The sequence below is a fragment of the Rhinolophus sinicus genome, linkage group LG07 (assembly GCF_036562045.2).
Source record: "Rhinolophus sinicus isolate RSC01 linkage group LG07, ASM3656204v1, whole genome shotgun sequence".
NCBI lineage: Eukaryota > Metazoa > Chordata > Mammalia > Chiroptera > Rhinolophidae > Rhinolophus > Rhinolophus sinicus.
In genome coordinates, this window is record NC_133757.1 from 116,765,968 (window position 1) to 116,784,573 (window position 18,606).

Consider the following 18,606-nt stretch of genomic DNA (forward strand, 5'->3'; position numbering starts at 1 on the left):
TATTTTAAGGGTCACTTCAATGCTAACAATTTTCAACTCTGTATTAAGTAAAGTTTAAGGCAAAGCTTATATTACCTTACTGATTTCTCTCATAATAATAATACAGTCTACTTATTTGAAATGCAAGACACATTGTGCATGGTTGTATGTAGAAGTTGCATCTTTAAAATAAGTAATATCATTTGAATGTTTTCATCTAAAAATAAACCATGTAGTATCAAAATACCTTTAGTATTTATAGTGATATCCTCTGTGTTATATTGCAGGTAAATTATCAAAGATAGAAATATTGAACCTGCAGGATCAGGATGGGTGATCGGAAGGTACTATTATATGATTTAGAATATTGGTCCTTGTTAGTAGAACAAGAGACTTTGAGGATATAGTGTTGACATATGATCAGTCATGAGAGGGAGACAAGCAAGGGTTACATGGTGAAAGGTCACCAGACTTTGGTAAAGTTCCATATTGAGAATTCTGTATTTGGCGATGTTCAAAACCCATTAAGAAAAATGTGTTAGGACTCTAATATAGGAATCATAAGGACATTATGGTAGGCTCAGAGGCTCTTGAATCAGGATACATAACTTCAGATTCTAGCTTCACCACTTACTAGCACTGTGAATATGAGCAAAATAATCAACTTCCCCAAGTCTTAGTTTCCTTATCTCTAAAATGATAATAGAACTTTCTTCCAGGAGGCTTCTGTGAGGACCCAATGACATAATACTTGTAATGTCCTGGTATATAATCACTCCATAAACAGGCTTCATTATTACTGTTATTATCATTGTTGTTGTCATTATCAAAATGTCTTTCAAAATATTTCAATTGGATGAGAATTCCCCCCAGAATGAAAATGCATATTCTGGTATCATCTCAAATGGAATAGAAATCTGCAAGGTAGGAACACACCATGATATCAACATTTAATGTAACACAGAGGCAAAGGGGATGTAGAGTATCATATTTAACTTAACTATTCATGTTTTCTACACCCTTCCCAAATTTCTGTACACATTTTTGGGAAGAAAATTTGACTATAGGTACATGGACACATCAAGAAAAGATAGGATATTAAATGATATTTGTGATGATGACACACATGGCTTTGATTCATATACCATGTATAATGCACTCCCATGTATAATGCACACCCACATTTTTGGCCCAAACTTCCAGGGAAAAAAACCTTTTGTTTTAATTTTTTATTTCAAATGTGTATTTGTTTACATTTAGGTACTTGTTTTTTGTATTATAAAGGAATTTTAGCATTTATTTTTTAACATATTATGGCACAAGAAATTATATGTACCATTAATAAATTTACTATATATACACATCATAGGAGGCCAAGAACTCCTCGTCGTTGCAAGTTTATCTTAAGTTCACCAAAACTGATGATCATATTCCAGGGTATTATTTGGCACACGGATATCATTATTGACTTCTAGAGTTACACTTTTAACTCATAAGAATAAATAAATGAATTTTAAAAAAACATTTATATATATACGGAGTTAGTACTACCCATGTATAATCCACATCCTTGTTTTTCCCCTCACAAATTTTGACAATAAGTGTACATTATGCACAGCAAAATATGGTAATTCCTTTTGTAATACTCATACCATGCCCTTTTTTCCTCTAAAAGCTAGAATCAAAAGCTTTTCATGTCATTAGAATTCATTACTGAATGAAATTGAATATACGCAGCTAGCAAAATCAAAACCATTTGACTGGTTAATCTAACTCTGTTTTTCTTCCAGATTCAAGTTTTATAATTAAAATTTCCAGTATTCTTAAATATAGCCTTGGTTTCATAAACATAACAAATATGTACACCGGTCCTAGCTACAGAGAATGGTGGTATTTCAGGAGAAGCTTCATGTTTAATATGATTTTTAAAAATAATAATAAAAAATAAAGCTTTTAGAAAACTGTTTACACAGTCTGCATATAATTTGCTGAGAGAAGGCATTAAGTTCCATTTGGACCATCCTTAATTTAAATCTTGAGTACCAATTGTTCCATATCTTTTTGCCTTTTGCCTAAAGGCAAAACTGACTTGCGGAAACAAGCTGGAACAGACATGATTCCCAAGCTTGTTTGTATGTTAGCACTAAATCTCCCTTTGATGGCCCTCTTGTAGGAAAGACCCCTTTCTAATTGTAATAATAATACGATAATAAAATAGAGGACTTTTACTTCTCTTCAGATAGTTTGTTAATGTAACTTGCAGTTATTTAATAATATGTTCAAGGCTCTTAGGATTTTCCTTTCCTCTATTTTTTATTGTTGTTGTTGTTTTGTTTTGCAAAATCAATAAAGTGACTTTTTAAAGACATTAGTCACTGCTTTTTTTTGGGAACATAAAAAAGGAGGTTTTAAACTGTCTGTACAAGGGATTCTTCGCTTTGTGTCCTTTACTCTTTCCACCTCCCCTTGAAATGTTATTTCTGTTTTTGAATTAATATATGAATTAAGTAATCTCAATTCAGTGGTGCCATAGTGTTTAAGCCAATAATTAAGATCAACTTTAATATTTGAAACTTCATTGACTGCCAACTAGGGGGATCTCAGCACTTACCAAAAAATATAGTTTTATCCTGGAATTTTTCAAATTTTAAAACACATTTTGGATTAACATTCAGGGAACGTTAAATGTTATCTCTTGCCTCTGTCACATTGAACACTTCTTCTCGAAGGCTCAGATTATTACTGGCTTACGTACACTACCAGAAGGCAAAGGTGGCATGTATGGTTAGACCGAGTTTCTTTCTTGATTCTCATCCCCACTTTTTCTTTGCTCGGTCCCAGTGTTTGCTGCAGAAGCAGAGAAAGGTGGAGGGGTGGAGGGGTGGTAAAGAAAATGAGTGACTCTGCCTAGATAAGAAAACACACATTGTTTGCAAGTTCTTGGGCTCCTCCCTTGTTGGCTCTAGGTATTTTGTCTTCTAATTCCTTTGCCACTGGTTCCCAGTGGTATTCAAATGCTGTCTGTCCCATGGGGTACATTTGTTGTTTTTCAGGTTGTGCCACAACACTGCCTCCCGCCCCCTTCCCCCACACACATGTACACACATGCAGTTCTCCAGTTTTGGCCTATCAAGATGGAAATGTTCTTTTTTTACCACATGCTTATAACTTCTTTTCCATCTCATATCCATTTGCTGCAGGTGCTCTGTGTGCTTTCACCCTCTCTGCCCCTCTGAGAAACACATATTCCCTGTCACACCAAGAAGTGGGAATCACAGCCGCTGTACTTAGCTTTACTGCATCTATTCTTTTACATGCCCAGACTGCAACAGACCCAGCAGCAGCGTGAAGGCTCATCAAAATTCAGTAGAGTTTTGTCAACTTGGGAGTAAAAGAGAATAGATAGGAGATGGTGGCCTTGATTCCACCCCCCTTTATAGGAAAGGAGAAGGAAAAGTTTTAATACCTCATGGAATATTCTCAAGATGACAATTCCCTTCTCTTCTTTCCTGCAAAAGCCATAATAAATATGGTTTAGTAGGAAAGTCGATGTGGATTATGTGGTTTTGGCACCAAAAATCGGACCATATGGAGGATGGTGTCTTTCTTTGCAATTCTAAATTATTTTTACATGTAGCTGTACCTTCTGCATTTTCCTGTAATTGGAATAGTAGCTGGGGTGTCTCAATCACATTTCCACACATATCCCTCTGGCTACAGTAAAAAGATTCGGTGAGAAAGTGGGAAGAGAAAATTCAATGAAAACAATAGGGATGTTATGGCAATAATCCAGGGGAGAAACAAAAGTGGCTTCAAAGAGAATCAACTATTGAAAGTAGAGTAGATGGATTCAATAAAAAAAAATAGACAGAATCTACAGTGCATGGCGATCTGTTTGACCTAAGAATGAGAGAGAAGAAGGGCTGAAACTCTCAAGAGTTATTTTGATAAACAGGATAAGTGAATGAACAGATGCTGATTAGATTGTAAAGTATTAGAAAATGTGACGTTACCATGACTTGAGGTTTAATTGGAAATGGCCGTATAGAGAAAGCAATGTGGTGGTGATGCATATGAACTACCCTTTAAGAATTTTCCATGAAGACGATTAGAGTTTTATGGTGCATGAAGGATGGTTTTAGGTTTGGAATGAACTGAGAAGAAAATACAGCCCATAGAGAGGAATTAGTCATGGTAAGAAGAGCAATACAGCACTGAATGCTCAATGGTCAGTTTATGGGAGAAAGTGAAGGAATTGTTCTTGAAGAGGTGTTGGTCTTAAAGCCAAATAGTTAATGTGTTTTAGATTAATTTGTAGCCTGGAGATGGAAAAGAGAAAACAAAATAGGAAAGATGCTAATCTTGATCTAATTATCTCTACGAAGTAAGAGGCAATAGCTAAGTAGCAGTTGCTTGTGTGTTAGACCAGTAGTGAACATAGTTTGTTCAGTTATTCATTTATTTATTGGGCAGTGTCTATGGTAATATAATATATCAGGCGCTATGTTAGGAAGAAGGGATAAACTTTAAACAGGATGGCAGAGGCCTCTGATCTCAAGCAACCTGCAATCAATTTTTGCAAACACCTATTCTTTAATTAGCTCTAGTCTAGCATTTAGGAACACAGGGTTTGGAGTGGAACATCTGCTTTTGCACCCAAGCTCTATTACTTATAAAGTTTGTTGCCTTGAGAATTTACATACCTCCTCTCTCTGCTTCAGAGTTTATTTTCATCTAAAAAAACAGCGTTTTTTAAAGTGTTTAAAATGGAGTTTTAATGATTAATTGATATTACTCGTATTAATAAGAGCTCTTTTATTATCATTTTTAGCATTAATCTTTGGAGGACCAGAGTTGTCCTTTTGTTTTTAATTGACCTCTATGTTTCTCCTCCCTGGAACACACCTGACACACAATAATTGTTAAAAATTTTGATTTGGTAAATATTAATCGTCGATAAATTGATAAAGTCAACTATCTTTAAGTAAAGGTATAAAACTTTGAATTAAACAAGACTACATTAGTGCCATGACTACCATATTTCACAGAGCCTCTATAATGCCAATGTACATAACACAGTTCAAAAGTATTTTGCAAATTTACTTCATTGCACAACCTCTGTCTTGCAGTACACCTCTTGACATTGTTCTGAGAAAGGATGACTTTGGAAATCAATGGTCAAGTGTGTGTTAAATAAAGCATTTAGTGAAAAAATATGTTGCTATTTTTTTTTGTTTGGGACTACAAAAGAAATCTAGAAAAGAAAAAAAATGTAAAGATATATTTTAAATATTATTGTTAATATACATGTGTGTATTTATGGAAGCTTTTCCTATAAAATTTTATAAATACCGTTAGATAATAATTTTATACTTTAGGAATATATTTTTATTGAGGACAACTTAAGGAAACAAAAACATATTTATCAATAGAATAAGATGGAAGTCAAAATTTCCTAAAGAGTTTATATTAATGTAATATAAAGCAACATCTTCAATATTCTACCTAAACCAGAAGAAATCTAAATATGATTTATTTTGAAATGTGAAGTAAATGTGAGTTAAATGAGTTTAACATTTTGAAGAGCAAAATTCTTGGCTCTGGGGTACTGAGAATAATAAAAGTCTCAGAAATGTCCTAAGAGCGAAATACATTTTCAAATAAGAATGGAAAGGAAGGTTAAGTTTGGGTGGGAGGCAGACAGAGAAAGAAAGAGACAGTTTTAATGTTGACAGGTTTTATATACTCTGAATATAGGAACTATATTAGGCTCTCAGATCTCTTAGAAAAAATTGACAAGACACCGGCTTTGGAAATTATGTCCTAGCATATGTATATGGAGCTGTGTTTCTTCTTCTGATTCTACAAAGAAGCTAAATGGTGGTTGGGGAGGGGGGGCAAGGATTATAGTTTAATTTATAAAGCATTTGTGGGAAGAATATTTAGGAGACTTAAGCTAGTTATCTTATTTTCTGAGAAAGAAACTTGAATATTAGACATTAAGTATTCTAGCTTGGTAGGGGAAGCTTTAAAGTTTTAGTAATTATCTTTCTCTTCTAAGACGGAGTTTTATTCCATAACTTGGTAATTTGACTTCATAATGCATGAAAATTGAAGGCTATTAGTCTCATTCTTTTGAGAAGACAAATATTTTTCCACACACAAATAAATAATTTTCTGAATTTGAAACATCTCATGCAGCACAGAAGAGCATTTAATAAATCCTTTCAATTAGTACACTGGAACGAGAACAAGCTTATTTAAACCACATACATATTAAAAACTCAGGAATGGACCAAAACAAGCACATGCCTATTCTTCTCTTTGCTCTGTGATCACTCATGACATCTGGACACCACTGCAGGGGACCACTGTATTTTTCCCCTTTTGGATAAATCTCTCTCCTGGTGCAGGAAGAAAACTCCACCAGAGAAAGAAAATAAGGATCATTTTTCCACCTATTTAAGAGAAATGAGGAATTTGCTGGAAAAATCAGAAATGGTTTTGTTTGAGATTTACCAAATTTGGAATAAATTAAGTATAGCTAGAAATCATATGGTGTTCCATTTAATAAATTGATAAACCTTGTAACTATACCAAGAAAAATAAATACCACTGTTAATAATATAGCAATAGCTATTTGGTAAACACTCACTAAGTTAGTTACATCTCTTAAATTACCTCATTTAGATCTCACAACAATCACATGACAGGTGTTCTATAGATGCTCATTGTGCAGTGAGAAAACTGAAGTAAACAATTCACAGTCACAGCACACTTTCAAGGTCACAGAGCTGGCAAGAGGAACAACTTGGGGGAAATCAGACTTACTCGAAAATGGTGTTCTTGAATGTGGTACTATAAGAAGCATATAACTCCACTTTTGCAAAACAAACAGACAAACAATAAAAAAAACTCAGTGCACCTCACATATTTAATAGCAGTTTGATTTTGTGTTTTGTTGTTTGATCTAAGAAATGAAGAAAATTTAGTTAATTAAAAAAAAAAAAAATCTGTTCCTAAATAAAACAAGTGTTCTGACTCCAAATCTCTTACCATGCTCAAGATCTAGTCTTTACGTCTTACTTTTAAAACTTGACACTAATGCTCTCTATCATTTCCAGTCTCTTCTTTCCTGAGGTGTTGCTTTAATTCTGGTAGCTCAAAGCATCTCCGATACATTTGAGGAGTCTCATCCATGGTTGCCAACTATCTTCATCCACAATTTCACCACTTCAGCTAAGAGGAGAGGAGCTGGTGTTTAACAAGTGTGAGTTGAGGGGAAAAGACCCTTTTGCATCGACATATCCTTGAGTCCCTGAGCAAGATCACCTTTCCTACATCACATTCAGGGATTTCAGGGTGAGAGGCCATTGCAATTAACTTACTTAAAAATGTACTTATGTAAAGATATACTTTAATCTTGGGCACCCCATTCCTACATAGCAGAATGGTCTTTAATAGTATTGTTTAATTACATATAACCAAAAATGTCTTCAAAGACAATTTTTTCTTGAACAAGTGAAAACAGTGGCTGAGTACTTTACATACAACTCTTTACATTAGCCCTGCAAGGCTGGTTACCTTTCTTATAGATGAGGAAATTAAGGGTCAACATATGTAAATGCTATCTATCCCACTAGAAAATAAGCCCTGTGAAGAGTTTATCTGTGTGCTTGTTCTGTTAATGTTGTGTCCCTGTGCCTACTGCCGTATATGACACACGATAGATGTATGATAAGTAATAGTTAAGTGAACGAACAAACTGGCCCAGCCATTTGAGAAATGCATGTGTCTTTGACTCCAAGTCACTTGTTGCTACTATCTAAGATAAAAGTGGTATTTTCTTATTTTGTAAATCAGTTTTCATTATATACCATTGCTACACTTGTCTTTGAGAACAGTTTAAGTTGTTCTGAATGTTTCAGAAACCATGGTGCCCAGCTGAGGGAATTAGCTCTAGGCAGTTAGCTCCCTTGTCCAGGTCCTCAGGATGTGCACCAAGCAGCATCATTTACCTGGAGGCAAACATCTTATGAGATCTAAAGGTAGCAATTAATATCCTGGCCCAAAGGATTTGAGATTCTTGGGCCTTACAGTTCTCTCCAACAGAGTGACTTAATATGGTTGCTGGTTGAGTTACATAAGCAATAGAGAGTATCAAAAACCCTGGGGATTGCTCTGAGCCAGAGGCACTACTTCAGCTTAAGTCATGCCCCTTCCTGAGACAGCCAGACTCCCCGGTCATTGTGGACATACAAAGACGCAGCAGCGTGCCTCCATTGGGAGTAACTTCGAAGAGGTATACCGACTGCAGAGCATCCATTCAGCTGTTCCTCTGCCCATCTTGCTTCCCTCCCTTCCTTACAGCTCTTGTTCCCGAGAGTATAGCCGCTTAGCTCTCTCGCATACAAACTCTGTCTCACTGTCTTCCTGTATAACTCATCCTGCTCAATCTGAATCTTTGGAGACAGGGGTTGAGAATACATATTTTCCTAAAGTTCTTCTAGTGATTATGATGTACCCAGTTTGAAGTAGCCACTCCTCCAAGCAATGTGGCCTTTGACATGCAGACTACCAGCTAGAAAAAACAGGTGATAAACCAGAGGTGTCCAAGAGGTAGATATGGAAGGAGACTAGAATGAAATTTTATGGTGAAACAGGCTAAAATAAGATTGTATAATAAAGCATAGGTGGAGATCAGAAATTTCTGTAAACTTTATTTTCCAATTTTGCATATGCCAGCTTTCAACAGAAGCCTTAGTTTTAAGTTGGTTATTGCTATCAAGTAGAATAGAGGTAGAATATGGGTTTTATATCACGTCGTAAATCTGATCAGTTAGTAGAGGCTGAATTAGAAAAGAGCCTGTGGCTAATTCTGTGGTTACTGCGGAATGTGCATAGCTGGTTAGTGACATTTTGCATGAATGGAAGAAAGGAGAAGATATTGGAGAGGAGCAGAATTTCTCATCTAGAAAGCAACAATTAAAATATTAATGAATCTCCGTTCTCCTTTTGGCTTTCATTAATCTATCCTTTATGGCATACCAGAAATCTTTAACTTCAGTAGAATATATTTATGGTTAGCTTGATATTTATCATGGCAGAGTGGACACTCCTTTTCTGACAGTATCTGCATGACATCCAGGCATACATGTTTAGACCAGTGCGACAATAAAGCTATCATTAAAGAGGAGGACAGATAATTTCATACCATAAAGCACTAAAATTAACTAAAGACTGAATTCACTAAATATCACAAGACTCAGTGACACCATATTAAGAAACATCCTTGTTTACTCAAAAAATAGATTTTTAGACACAAAGCTTTATATTCAAAAAGAGGTCTAAAAGTCCAGACAGCATAACCAAATCACGTTGTAAACATGTTTTATTTCGTTTTTCACTGATGAAATTCAATGAGTCTATTTCTGAAACATGGTAGAAATACTTAGGTAAGGGAAGTTTACATCACAAAGCAGAAAAATATATTTTATTTTATTGAGTTTTATTTTTGAATGTATAATATGAAGACACGCCTGCAGGTATTTGTTCCCCTTGTAGGCGTAGAAACCAGATATATTAAAGAAAGTTCAGATAATACACACAGAAAATAACTTCTTAAGGTTTTTGATCTTAGTAGTTGTATTTGGTTTTGTATTTTTCCTTTGTGATGAAAAGTCATGTGCTTTAGTTGAGGAAATAGGTTATAACTGCAGTTTCTAGCAGCTTGCGTAAACTGCTGAGGACAGGTACAGTGAGGCCTGACCAATTAAATGAATTAGCAATCGCTATCGCATGCATAATCTTTTGTAAAGTCTTCATCTTGTTTTAAAAGTTCAGGTAAACAGAAAACATAGTGACAGAAATAGTCAAAACCAGAGAGCAAAAAGTAATGTGTATTTTATAAATGTCTTCCTTCTTTGCTTTGGTGATGCTAAAGCCTTTCCAGAGCTTTGACACGACAGCAGAATGGCAGATGGCATGTTTTGCACAAAGGCCAGTGGTGATGTAAATATAGGCCGACCTCAGACAGGAAAGCATTTCAGTTTACGTTTCCCTGGAAAACATAACACATACCAACCAACGCTATATCTTGCTGTTCCACAAAAAATATTCTTTAGATCAATGACTTTTATTTTCAAGTTTATTTCAGTAGTTTTTGCTCACATATTTAAAAGAAGATGTCATCTAGGCTATTTTAGAGCTCGGCCACTAGGTTAAGTGATAAAGGAATTCCTAAGGATCGGATTGCCAGAAAAGAAATAATTATTAAATAAATTCTTTTTATTAAGAACCTGATCCTTTGTCTACTTAACTCAAATTTTAAAATGCTAGGCTCAGTGTAAATAATTGCTTTTCCCTGCTTTTCATTTAGGAATTTTCTATATGTATATCTTAATATAGTTTATTAATGCTAATGGTATCTTGTCCTCTGTCACCTTCCAAGTCATGATTTATGGTTTAATTTTTAATAGAATTGTTTGTCTAGACTTAAGCCTCTACACTGACGAAGTAAGTGAAAAGCATTTTAGAACATATGACCAAGAATGGTATAAAAAGCAAAGGGGTAAATAAAAGATGAATACTCGCTTTGGAGAAGATGTGACTGCTGGATAATTTAGTAACTATCTTTAGCTAATTAGAAAACTCATTTGTAGGGGGTAATGAGATGGGGGTGGTATCCCATTCAGATCTCCCTTCAAGGAATGTCTTGTTTCTACAGCACTGAGGAGGAGCAAAAACCATCAACTGTCAGCCACTTCCTGGATTGCCTTGGCTGCAAGGAGCAGGGTCACCAAAGTCACCCTAAGAGCTTCCATAAGCAGTTGATCCCTAAGGTGTGGTCTGTAGTTCTGGCCATCTCTGCCCAACAAGATGGAACTACTGTAGGATATTTTAGTCTTGGAGCTCCCTGTGGAGTCAGATGAGGCAAGTGTTGGGCCTGTATTACCACAGTTCTCCTTCTGCCCAACTCTCCTCCCTCCCTCCCTCCCTCCCTGACGTTCCGTTCCGTTTCCGTGGTGTTGATCTTAAAGTAGCTAATTTCTTAATGAATATCCAGAAAACTAAACTCCCCTCAGAGTCAGCTTCCTAGACAAGAAACCTGCAAAGATTGTCCATTTTTTTCTAATATTATAGTAGATGGGAAAAATAATGTAAAATATATGTATATTGTAATTAGTTGCTATTTTAAGGATTTTTAGGGAAAAATATGCCTATTATCCATTCCTATTTCCATATTTTTAACCCACAGATCCGATAAGATTATTTGACTCTTCAAAACCCTTGAAGGCTGCCTCTCTAAATTCCTGTGGCTGTGCACTCTCCTCTCTGCATGGTTCAATCAGTTGTGTGAGGAAAAAATTATCTATAGTCAGATGTCTTTGGGGATCTGAATTCCTCTTTTCTCCAGGTTATTTCTTTATTTAGGAAAGTCCCTTACCACCTACTTCTCCTTCTCTCTATTCTCTCTCCCCAAAATAGCAATAAACTTCTTTGTCTACTCAAATACTGGTTATTTCTCCCTGCTTACTGCTACTGTCCATTATTCACCTATTGTATCTTCATTATATATGAAAAGAATAGGATTAAAAGATTTTTTATTTTTTTTTTGGCCATATGCAAGTAGCCAAATGACACAAAAAGACACCCAGGGAGAGGTAGGACCTTTGTGTGTGTGTGTGTGTGTGTGTGTGTGTGTGTGTGTGTGTGTGTTTAGAGAGACAGAGAGTCTGTTTTGGAATGGTAAATATTAATATTATAGAGTTCTACTCCATCATGTAGATTCTGGAAACCCTTTTATCCTAGTTACAGTTATTGTAATACTAATTACTGTGTTTTCTGGGGAAGAGGGGATGTGCAATGGAACAGGAGATAGATGTATGAGCTAAACTCCAAACACCTTAGCAAGTCATGCAAAGGTAACCATCATCTGGCTTCTATGTGTTATTGAAATTGCATGTTTTGAACTACCTATGAGCCATCTGCATGCTGCTTCACATTTCTGTAACTTGACACAAGCTTTTTCCTAATCTGCACTGTCTTGGTTCACTGGTACACTCCTATTCATCCTTGGAGTCTCAGGGTGGGAGGCATTTCCTCAAGGAAGTCTCCTTTGTCCTGCAGGAAAATGAGATAGTTCCTCCTCTGCTGTTCCAGGGCGTATTTTATATGTTTACCTCAACACTGACGACACTTATTCTGTCATGTTTTATATGCTTACCTCAACCCTGACAACACTTATTCTGTGTTTTTGTTTTTGGCATACCTCCCATAACTGTTAAATTGCCTCAAAGAAATAATTGCAATTATTTATATCTGCATCCATACAACCCTGAGGTGCCCACAATATAAAAATTACTTTAGCCAGTGCTTGTTCGTAGTTCAAAAGGTCAAATTTACTCATTTAAAAGTAATGGACTTAAATTTAACTAACTATGGCAGCTTCTAATTTGCTAAAACCCCATGAGTCAGAGGTAACAAAATAGAGTTCCTGCTTTTGTTATTTATTGCTGTGAATGAAGAATAAGAAAAGTATAACAAACCCTTAACAAAAACAAACAGATAAACAACTGCACAATAGAACAAAGAAAAAAAAATTTAGGATTATACTCATATATTGATATCAGCCTAATACTCAATGTTTAGTGTTAAAGCTCATACTGCTGAACAAAGTCCTATACATGGAAAAGACAATTGCAAATGCAAAGTTCCTGGTGCTTGTAGGAATGTCAGAGGAAACGTGAAAAAGATCAGCCTGACTATATAATGAGTACACACCTGGTAAATTATGATCTCCAACTAAGTAAAACATTGTCTTTAGTCTTGAATATTTGCTTTTATTAATTTTATAAAAGTTCTGAGGGATGAAATGCCTGATTTATGGTAACTGATTCTATTATTTGTGCTGTTTTCAAATTTTGATTTGGGCTTAGCAGAAGTTGTGTCTAGCAACATGTACCCCCTGAAATAGGATTTCATTAATGTAACCATCTTATAAAAATTCTGTATTCACATATGAAGGCCATTTATGAGACATAACCAGGGAATTCAAGGTAAACCTTTATATTTGTTTAAGGATTTATATTTTTCTTTGTTTTTCCACGTTTTATCTAATTTGTAAACATGATAAAACATGCTGATGTTAAACTATCCTATAGTTTACATAAAATGTGATCTGGAGTCTTACTAACTTCATTTAAAATATTATTTGTTTTCCTCTGTGATTCACTGATTAATTTCAATTGCTTTAAAAGGTCTGTATTTATGATTATTAACTTTAGTTTTTCTATCATAATTTGTGGTGTAATGTAAGGACATTTTTTACATCAGTGGTTTGAAATATAATTTTAATGGTTATATAAACAGCATAGAATCATCTTTGTTTGGTTTATCATGCACAAGCTTGTTTTTCTTCTTATTAGTTTAAATCTTAAAAAGTAGATGATTTAAAGTCACTTTTGCTACAATTGCTTAAGTCGTAGATAATAGTCCACTGTAAGAAATTGCAAAGACAGAAAAAGCCATGTATACTCTTTACATATTTTCTGAAGAAGCTATTTTTTGTGTAAAATAAGCAAACACACAAAAAAACTTATGGACGAAATGTCCTGGATAGGCACCAAACTCTGTCAAGTATGTCCGTTTGTGTCACACTGGCATGACATATAGTATTTGGGTACATTTGAGCACAGTTTATTTTTTTTTAACTCTTTAGAACAATTAACAAAATCCTGAGTGTTTGATTTCCTGAGTGAAAAGAAATGAAAAAAATAGAGGAAGAGGATAAAAAGGAAAGAAGGAATGATGGCATAACCATTGATATTTTAGTAGAAAATGTGGAATCAAAAGATCTTTTATTGATCTGACATTCCATCACTATGAAGTATCACAACACATTGTTTGTACCTTTTTTAACATAATGTATCCAGTTTCATGTTAAGACATAAGTCTTCAATGTATAATGTCTTACTCAGTTCACTGATGTTTATCTTTTCATCAAGGAACAAGCTCATAACTTGGATCTGTACATAGGCTAGTGTGTCCATGCAGCCAGCGTTATGTGCTCCAAGACATTCACTTCACACTTCATGTTGCTGTTACCCACAGTAAGCATTGAGAGAGAGAGGGAGGGAGGGAGGGAGGGATGGAGGGAAGCAGAGAGAGAGAGAGAGAGAGAGAGAGAGAGAGAGAGAGAGAGAGAGAGAGAGAATAATCAAAAGCTGCTGCATTCACAAATGTCCCAGCAGATGTCAGTTACAGACCAGTTAGAGAATTTCAGACAGAACATGTTGAGGGCATTGAAGGAGATAAGAGGAAAGAGTGATTGAGTGAACACATCAGTTCAGCTGGAAACGGAACCTGAATAGAGCTGGGGATCCCAAGCCAACCTGATATCAATTTGGTGATGTTGCCCTGGGGACCCTTGTCTACCTTTTTAAACTGCTCTCTACTCTGGCTCTTTTAGAATTCAATCAATCTGATGAAATAAAACAGTCTTAGATTTTTGTTTCTTTTCTCTATTAGTGTGGCTATGAATCAACCTTTGATTACAATTTAGAAACATATGAGAGATGAAGTAACATCTGTGACATACCATCAGGAAGAAGAAAGAGATTATCTCTGGAATTCTCTTCTTTTGCTATGTTACACAATATTGCAATTTCTCTCTACTCTCTTCAGATGTATTTGCCTCCACATATTTATATTTACCTAATTTTGTCTTGCCTCAATTAGATAAATACATTTTATTTTGGTCAAGACTTTTCCTTCTGGGTTATAACTTAGAAATCTTTGTTTTATCAGTTATCGTATCATTTTTTTTTCCCTTCAACTTCTCCCTCTCTAGTTGTTCCTTTCTCTTCCTTACTCAAACATATCCATGACCTTTTGTAAAATTTCATGACTGCCTTATCTATTCCCTTCCCTTCAAAAACCAGACTTTCTCAACAAGTGGTATTTGCTTTTTCTCTGTCCGAACATTCCATTCTCTGTGCATCCCACTGCAACCTGGTTTCTTTCTTCATCACTCAGCTGAAACTCTTCTTGCTGATGGTGCCAAAAACCTGGAATATTGCCAATCTGTTTGGGCACTTGTTTTTTACTTAATTTTATTGATCTTTCTGTGGAATTTGACCTTGTTCATTACTCCATTCCTTCTAACATTTTCTCCTTTCTTGGCTTCTATAATATTCCACCTTCCTCCAACCCTAGTTCAGTTTTTATTTTACTTTTTTTTCATCTTATAGTAGGGTCTTTATCTACCATTTAAATGGATTTATGTTCGTAGATTTTCTTCATACATTTTCCTCTTATCCAAGGAAATTACAAATTTATATGGCTTCATTTTTTTCTCGCATTTTGATGACAAAAATATCTACCTTTAGAAAATATTTACTCATTATTGATACAAACCACATCTGTTTCTGTATTTTCGTGTGTGTGTGCGCGTGTGTGTGTGTGTCTGTGTACCTTTGTGTTTATTCATCATCTTCCCCTCATACCTAATCTTCTGCTAGTATTCTTCATGCTGGTAATGATACCACCATCGGCAGAGTTAGCAACAGGAATCATCATACCTTCCTACACTTTTTTTCTTCCTAAGTTCAATTGGTCACTGACTCTTGGATATTCTGTAGCATAAATATCTTTCATCTTCCCTATACTTTATGAAAAAAAAAAAATCTAAGTAGTCCCTGCCTGTATTCTAAGGATTAACGTCCTAGGTACATGTTCTCTTCACCTTTTTTACTGTTTTTATCTGAGTTCAGGTCCCCCGTAATCTGCCACACTGAGCTATTACAGTAGCCCTCCAAATTGACTCACTGTCTCCAATTTTCATTAGTTCCACTCCTTTCTCATCCTAAACTGAACACTCACCTTATTTCCTATCAAAGTAATAAGACTAAAGCAACAGTTTGAATTACGCCACCCCTCTCGTAAGCATCCATGAACAGCTTCAGTCAGGCCAGAGGGTGAAGTCCAGTTTTCTTTGTCTGGCAGTAGAAGCCTCCATCCTTCTCTACTTTCCAGTGCTCGCCTTATTTACTACACATCCCCACCTTACCTAATACACATAGAGCAAACTGACGTTATCACGGTGCCTTATATTCAATATTATGTCTGCCTCAATATTTTCACATTGTTTTTCTTTGTTTGGTTTTAAGGGTTTGTTTTTCTGGTGTGTGTGTGTGTGTGTGTGTGTGTGTGTGTGTGTGTGTTTTCACTTCAGGGCTTTTCCCTCCCTTATTTGCCCTTTAGCAAGGCACATCTCATATATTTCCTTCATTAGCATTCCTCAGTCCCTTCAGTCAGAAGAGATGACTTTATATATGTGACTGCCCTGTGCCCTGTACTTTCCTATTTTGAGAGTTTTCCTATATTATTCCAGATGACAGAAAAACAACGAAAGATTAGCTGACTTCAGATTGTGGAAATATGTGTGGCTTTTCATCTTTATTTCTATATTTTCCAGATCTGTATAGTGATCATGTGTTACCTTCATAAGAAAGTGTTATATAGGGTATTTGAGAATTTATATTTTTTAAATGGAAACACATGCAAACATTCTTTGCTAGAGAATAAACCCCTTGTAGATGGATGTTTTTTATGTTTCTTTTCCTTTTAAAAAAATGTTTCAAAATTCATTTCTATTTCAACTGGGAGACTACTGATTAAATTATTGTAAATCAGTAGCATAATATGTTAACATAATGAAATAATAAATATGACTCATCAAATCAGATTTATAAAAGCAAATGAAAAACATAAATATGGCTAGCCTAATGAGAGTTAAAGGACAAATAACATTTTAAGATTGTTCTTTCCATTTTAGAAATGCATCGGACCTTTCTTATAGCGTATGATCTTTTGTTGGTGTTAAATGCACCCTGTACCTAATCCAGTTTCTAAATTTGGGATTTATTTTATACAAAGCATGCTTGTTTGCTTGTGTGCAAAGTACATCTGTTTCATAATGTTTTAGAATGTTTATATTTATTTGTTCTTTAATGTGGTGCAGTCTTCTGTGTTTTGTGATTGTTTCTGCTATCCATGCCATCTTGGTCTCTTACCGTTGCCTCACACTAAGGATTGTTTAATTTGATCCTACTCCTGCATCTCCTCTAATCACTGTAACACTAGAATTGTGTACTTCAACATCTCCTTTTGGTTCTTGAATGCTCATTGTTTCGTCAAAAAGAAAATCTCATAATCTAGCAATATATATTTTCACTCATAGCTTATAACTATTAGAATATGATCTTAGGATTCTCCATAATGTCTTGTGTGTTTTAAGAATAATTTTATGGATAGTTCCAATATATTATTATACAATAATTTTTCTATGTAACAGTAAGAATATCATTCAAAATAAGGAGAAAACTTAGTTGTAGCTTCAGTTAGTGCTGAATATATCACATGTAGCTCTTTCACTTGTCCTTCAAATTACACTCTGTAAACATCAGATTATTATTCTACTGTATTCTGCTAATACAATGTGGAGAAGGGGTATATTAGTGAAAGAGAGGAGAAAGGATAAGTATGATCATCATACACTCTATGCCAAAGAGTTATGATTACCATTTGTTTCAGAGAAAGATGGCATTATCTGTCAACTGCAAAAAAGAGTCATTAGGAACCGAAGTATCATTGTCATGTTTGAGAAAAGAAAAGAAAAATAGTATTCTGTATGATATCCAGGTACTTAATCCACAGTTTGGGCTTCCCTAAAAGATAACTATTTCATTTATTATTATTATTATTATTAAGAATGAGAGAAAGTAAAGCAAACTAGTTTATTTCAATCACATTTTATTTTTTCAAAAATGCATACATTTTAGGTTTGAATATGAAATATTTGTCTTTTAAATTGAGTTTATTATATATTGCCCATTAATTAAAAGATACTGTGTGATCATTTAACGTCTATATGTATTTTTAAATTTTATTTATGATAAATAATAGGGCTGTTTAATATCTATTATTATTGGGAAAATCATTTTAAAAAATCTTTAGTAAAACAATTTTAAATTGTTCTTCTCATTATCAACAAATGAAATTTTACAAATTGAGCACATTAAAAATAATCAATATAGAACACATATAGAGTAAAACTATGAAAGATAAATTGGGAAAAAAAGATACAAATTTTAAAAGTAACTCATGACCATTAAGGAATAGAGAAACACATTGTTAGAAAAATTAGAAATGGGAGGATCGGATGGTTTTTATAAAGCAAATGTAAATGATGAACAAACATCTGAAAAGTCCCTCAACCTCACTTATAAATAAATAAATGGAATTTACAATAGAACAGCATTTTTCACTTAAAAATTAGCCAATGTGAAAATTCTGATAATGCTTCTCATGTACGGTGACACACTTTTAGGAGCATCCTCTGGCAATGTTAAAGTTAGAAGGGCTATGTCCTTTGATGAATGTGTATTGTTGAAAATGTCAGCAACTTAGAAATAATTTAAAAAAATACTTCTTAATATGTATCAGTCCTTATGTAGATTCTTAATTACATCAGACTCTGTTCTGTGTGCTTTTGAATTATTAATTTATATAACCCCCATAACAAATTTGTGAAGTACTTACTGTTTACAGCCTCATTCTACACCA